The sequence below is a fragment of the Coregonus lavaretus genome, assembly GCF_964263955.1.
Source record: "Coregonus lavaretus genome assembly, contig: HAP1_SCAFFOLD_844, whole genome shotgun sequence".
NCBI lineage: Eukaryota > Metazoa > Chordata > Actinopteri > Salmoniformes > Salmonidae > Coregonus > Coregonus lavaretus.
This window is the reverse complement of record NW_028159233.1, coordinates 23,368-29,367: the sequence shown is the minus strand read 5'-3', so window position 1 is coordinate 29,367 and position 6,000 is coordinate 23,368.

Below are 6,000 nucleotides of genomic sequence, written 5' to 3'. Positions count from 1 at the left end.
CCAAACACACCGCCCGGGCAACGAAGGAGTGGCTTCGTAAGAAGCATTTCAAGGTCCTGGAGTGTCCTAGCCAGTCTCCAGATCTCAACCCCATAGAAAATCTTTGGAGTGAGTTGAAAGTCCGTGTTGCCCAGCGACAGCCCCAAAACATCACTGCTCTAGAGGAGATCTGCATGGAGGAATGAGCCAAAATACCAGCAACAGTGTGTGAAAACCTTGTGAAGACTTACAGAAAACGTTTGACCTGTGTCATTGCCAACAAAGGGTATATAACAAAGTATTGAGAAACTTTTGTTATTGACCAAATACTTATTTTCCACCATAATTTGCTAATAAATTCATTAAAAATCCTACTATGTGATTTTCTGGAATTTTATGTCTCATTTTGTCTGTCATAGTTGACGTGTACCTATGATGAAAATTACAGGCCTCTCTCATCTTTTTAAGTGGGAGAACTTGCACAATTGGTGGCTGACTAAATACTTTTTTTCCCCACTGTACATAAGTATTCAGACACGAAATTGAGCTCAGGTGCATCCTGTTTTCATTGATCACCCTTGAGATGTTTCTACAACTTAATCGGAGTCCACCTGTGGTAAATTCAATGAATTGGACATGATTTGGGAAGGCACACACCTGTCTATATACGGTCCCACAGTTGACAATGCATGTCCGAGCAAAAACCAAGCCATGAGGTCAAAGGAACTGTCCGTGGAGCACTGAGACAGGATTGTGTCGAGGCACAGATCTGGGAAGGATACCAAAAAAAGTATGCTGCATTGAAGGTCCCCAAGAACACAGTGACCTTCCAGAAGGACAACCATCTCTGCAGCACTCCACCAATCAGGCCTTTATGGTAGACTGGCCAGACGGAAACCACTCCTCAGTAAAAGGCACATGACAGTCTGCTTGGAGTTTGCCAAAAGGCACCTAAAGGACTCTCAGACCATGAGAAACAACATTATCTGGTCTGATGAAACCGAGATTGAACTCTTTGTCCTGAATGCCAAGCGTCACGTCTGGAGGAAACCTGGCACCATCCCTACGGTGAAGCATGGTGGTGGCAGCATCATGCTGTGGGGATGTTTTTCAGCGGCAGGGAAGGGGAGACTAGTCAGGATCGAGGGAAAGATGAACGGAGCAAAGTACAGAGAGATCCTTGATGAAAACCTGCTCCAGAGCGCTCAGGACCTCAGACTGGGGCGAAGGTTCACCTTCCAACAGGACAACAACCCTAAGCACACAGCCAAGACAACGCAGGAGTGTCTTCGGGACAAGTCTATGAATGTCCTTGAGTGGCCAGCCAGAGGCCGTACTTGAACCCGATCTAACATCTCTGGAGAGACCTGAAAATAGCTGTACTGCGACGCTCCCCATCCAACCTGACAGAGCTTGAGAGGATCTGGAGAGAAGAATGGGAGAAACTCCCCAAGTACAGATGTGACAAGCTTGTAGCGTCATACCCAAAACTTGAGGCTGTAATCGCTGCCAAAGGTGCTTCAACAAAGTACTCAGTAAAGGGTCTGAAAACGTATGTAAATATAATATTTCAGTTCTTTATTTTTTAATAAATTTGCACACAAAAAAAGTTTTTGCTTTGTCATTATGGGGTAGGTTGATGAGGGGAAAAAAACGATTTAATCAATTTTAGTATAAGGCTGTAATGTAACAAAATGTGGAAAAGGTCAAGGGGTCTAAATACTTTCCAAATGCACTGTATATACACACAGTACAAAGCTGTGTTAAAGTGATTGGGGTTGCACAATAAAGTCGGGAACTTATTTCCATTCTGGTTCCTATTTACATATATACTACCAGTCAAAAGTTTTAGAACACCTACTCATTAAAGGGTTTTTATTTATTTTTACTATTTTCTACATTGTAGAATAATAGTGAATAAATCAAAACGATGAAATAACACATGGAATAATGTAGTAACCAACAAAGTGTTAAACAAATCAAAATATATTTTATATTTCAGATTCTTCAAATAGCCACCCTTTGCCTTGATGACAGCTTTGAACACTCTTGGCATTCTCTCAACCAGCTTCATGAGGTAGTCACCTGGAATGCATTTCAATTAACAGGTGAATTGGGATATGCTTAACACCCCGGCCATCCTACAATCTAAACTAGATGCCCTCAATCTCACACAAATTATCAACGAACCTACCAGGTACAACCCTAAATCCGTAAACATGGGTACCCTCATAGATATCATCCTGACTAACTTACCCTCTAAATACACCTCCGCTGTCTTCAACCAGGATCTCAGCGATCACTGCCTTATTGCCTGCGTCCGTAACGGGTCTGCGGTCAAACGACCACCCCTCATCACTGTCAAACGCTCCCAAAAACACTTTAGCGAGCAGGCCTTCCTAATTGACCTGGCCCAGGTATCCTGGATGGATATAGATCTCATTCCGTCAGTAGAGGATGCCTGGTTGTTCTTTAAAAGTAATTTCCTCTCAATCTTAAATAAACATGCCCCATTCAAAAAATACAGAACTAAGAACAGATATAGCCCCTGGTTCTCCTCAGACTTGACTGCCCTTGACCAGCACAAAAACATCCTGTGGCGTACTGCATTAGCATCAAATAGCCCCCGCGATATGCAACTTTTCAGGGAAATTAGGAACCAATATACACAAGCAGTTAGGAAAGCAAAGGCTAACTTTTTCAAACAGAAATTTGCATCCTGTAGCACTAACTCCAAAAAGTTTTGGGACACTGTAAAGTCCATGGAAAATAAGAGCACTTCCTCCCAGCTGCCCACTGCACTGAGGCTAGGAAACAGTATCACCACCGATAAATCTACAATAATCGAGAATTTCAACAAGCATTTTGCTACGGCTGGCCATGCTTTCCACCTGGCTACCACTACCCTGGCCACCAGCTCTGCACCCTCCGCTGCAACTTGCCCATGCCCCCCCCGCTTCTCCTTCACACAAATCCAGACAGCTGATGTTCTGAAAGAGCTGCAAAATCTGGACCCCTACAAATCATCTGGGCTCGACAATCTGGACCCTTTCTTTCTAAAACTAGCCACCGAAATTGTCGCAACCCCTATTACTAGCCTGTTCAACCTCTCTTTCGTAACGTCTGAGATCCCCAGAGATTGGAAAGCTGCCGCGGTCATCCCCCTCTTCAAAGGGGGTGACACTCTAGATCCAAACTGTTACAGACCCATATCCATCCTGCCCTGCCTTTCAAAAGTTTTTGAAAGCCAAGTCAACAAACAGATCACCGACCATTTCGAATCCCACCGTACCTTCTCCGCTATGCAATCCGGTTTCCGAGCACGTCATGGGTGCACTTCAGCCACGCTCAAGGTCCTAAACGATATTATAACCGCGATCGATAATAGACAGTACTGTGCAGCCGTTTTCATTGACCTGGCCAAGGCTTTCGACTCTGTCAACCACCGCATTCTTATTGGCAGACTAAATAGCCTTGGTTTCTCAAATGACTGCCTCGCCTGGTTCACCAACTACCTCTCAGATAGAGTTCAATGTGTCAAATCGGAGGGCCTGTTGTCTGGACCTATGGCAGTCTCTATGGGGGTGCCACAGGGTTCAATTCTTGGGCCGACTCTTTACTCTGTGTATATCAATGACGTTGCTCTTGCTGCTGGTGACTCTCAGATCCACCTCTACGCAGACGACACCATTTTGTATACATCTGGCCCTTCATTGGACACTGTGTTAACAAACCTCCAAACGAGCTTCAATGCCATACAACACTCCTTCAGTAGCCTCCAACTGCTCTTAAACACTAGTAAAACTAAATGCATGCTCTTCAACCGAACGCTGCTTGTACCCGCCCACCCGACTAGAATCACTACTCTCGACGGGTCTGACCTAGAGTATGTGGACAACTACAAATATCTAGGTGTCTGGTTAGACTATAAACTCTCCTTCCAGACTCACATTAAGAATCTCCAATCCAAAGTTAAATCTAGAATCGGTTTCCTATTTCGCAACAAAGCCTCCTTCACTCATGCTGCCAAACATGCCCTCGTAAAACTGACTATCCTACCGATCCTTGACTTCGGCGATGTCATTTACAAAATAGCCTCCAACACTCTACTCAGCAAATTGGATGTAGTCTATCACAGTGCCATCTGTTTTGTCTCCAAAGCCCCATATAATACCCACCACTGTGACCTGTACGCTCTTGTTGGCTGGTCCTCACTACATATTCGTCGCCAAACCCACTGGCTCCAGGCCATCTATAAATCACTGCTAGGCAAATCCCCACCGTATCTTAGCTCATTGGTCACCATAGCAACACCCACCCGTAGTCTGCGCTCCAGCAGGTATATCTCACTGGTCATCCCCAAAGCCAACACCTCCTTTGGCCGCAATTCCTTCCAGTTCTCTGCTGCCAATGACTGGAACAAATTGCAAAAATCTCTGAAGCTGGAGACACTTATCTCCCTCACTAACTTTAAGCATCAGTTGTCAGAGCACCTTACCGATCACTGCACCTGTACACAGCCCATCTGAAATTAGCCCGCCCAACTACCTCATCCCTATATTGTTATTTATTTTGCTCATTTGTACCCCAGTATCTCTATTTGCACAACATCTCTTGCACATCTATCATTCCAGTGTTAATACAAATTGTAATTATTTTGCACTATAGCCTATTTATTGCCTTACCTCAATAACTTGCTACATTTGCACACACTGTATATATATATGTATTTCTGTTGTATTTTTGACTTTGTTTTGTTTTACCCCATATGTAACTCTGTGTTGTTGTTTTTATCGCACTGCTTTGCTTTATCTTGGCCAGGTCGCAGTTGTAAATGAGAACTTGTTCTCAACTGGTTTACCTGGTTAAATAAAGGTGAAATAAAATAAATAAAAAGGTGTGCCTTCTTAAAATGTAATTTGTGGAATTTCTTTCCTTCTTAATGCGTTTGAGCCAATCAGTTGTGTTGTTACAAGGTTGGGGGGTATACAGAAGATAGCCCTATTTAGTAAAAGACCAAGTCCATATTATGGCAAGAACAGCTCAAATAAGCAAAAAGAAATGACAGTCCATCATTACTTTAAGACATGAAGTGCTGGTGACACTGTCTGTGATTTATTTAGAATTCAAGGCACACTTAACCAGCATGGCTACCACAGCATTCTGCAGCGATATGCCATCCATCTGGTTTGGGCTTAGTGGGACTTACATTTGCTTTTCAACAGGACAATGACCCAACATACCTCCAGGCTGTGTAAGGGCTATTTTACCAAGAAGGAGAGTGATGGAGTGCTGCATCAAATGACCTGGCCTCCACAATCCCCCGACCTCAACCAAATTGAGATGGTTTGGGATGAGTCGGACCGCAGAGTGAAGGAAAAGCAGATACCTAGGGGCTGAGTTCGTGATAATTCTGTCGACCAGACCAAGTTGAATTAATACTACTCTTTTTTTCCAGATAGCCAGCCTAGCTGCTTAAAATGCTCGACCTCCAGATGAGTATGAGCAGGGAGTTTAAGTACAATTCTTACAAGCTTGTTTTGGCAGGTCCGTAACTTATTCTTTAGATGTTTGTGGCTGTTGGTGAACCATGATGTGCAGGCATAATCAAAGTGACACTGGACTAAAGCACTAGCCAGAGTCTTTAGGGTGTGTATAAATAAGTTTCCATCCAATTGGCGACAGATTTTCATGCGAATATTCTAAAATCTGTATAAAAACAATATGTACATTTTCCCATCAGAGTTGTATTTCCATCCATGATGACAGACAGCGCATCTCAGTATCAGAAGTAAAAGTAGAATTTTGTGCGTACTTGAACACAATAATGCAATTATTAATTGTGGTGTTGTAGGTTAGTCTAGGTAGGATAATTGTACATTGTCCCTAAACAAGATCCATAGGGGAGCTTTTTGAGCTGCATGTCTCATGTCTCACTGTTCTTTCATGAGCAATGATGCACCTGGCCTCTCCGCTGCCTATCAGCTATTCCTATTTGCTCTTGTGGATTCATGTTGAAAA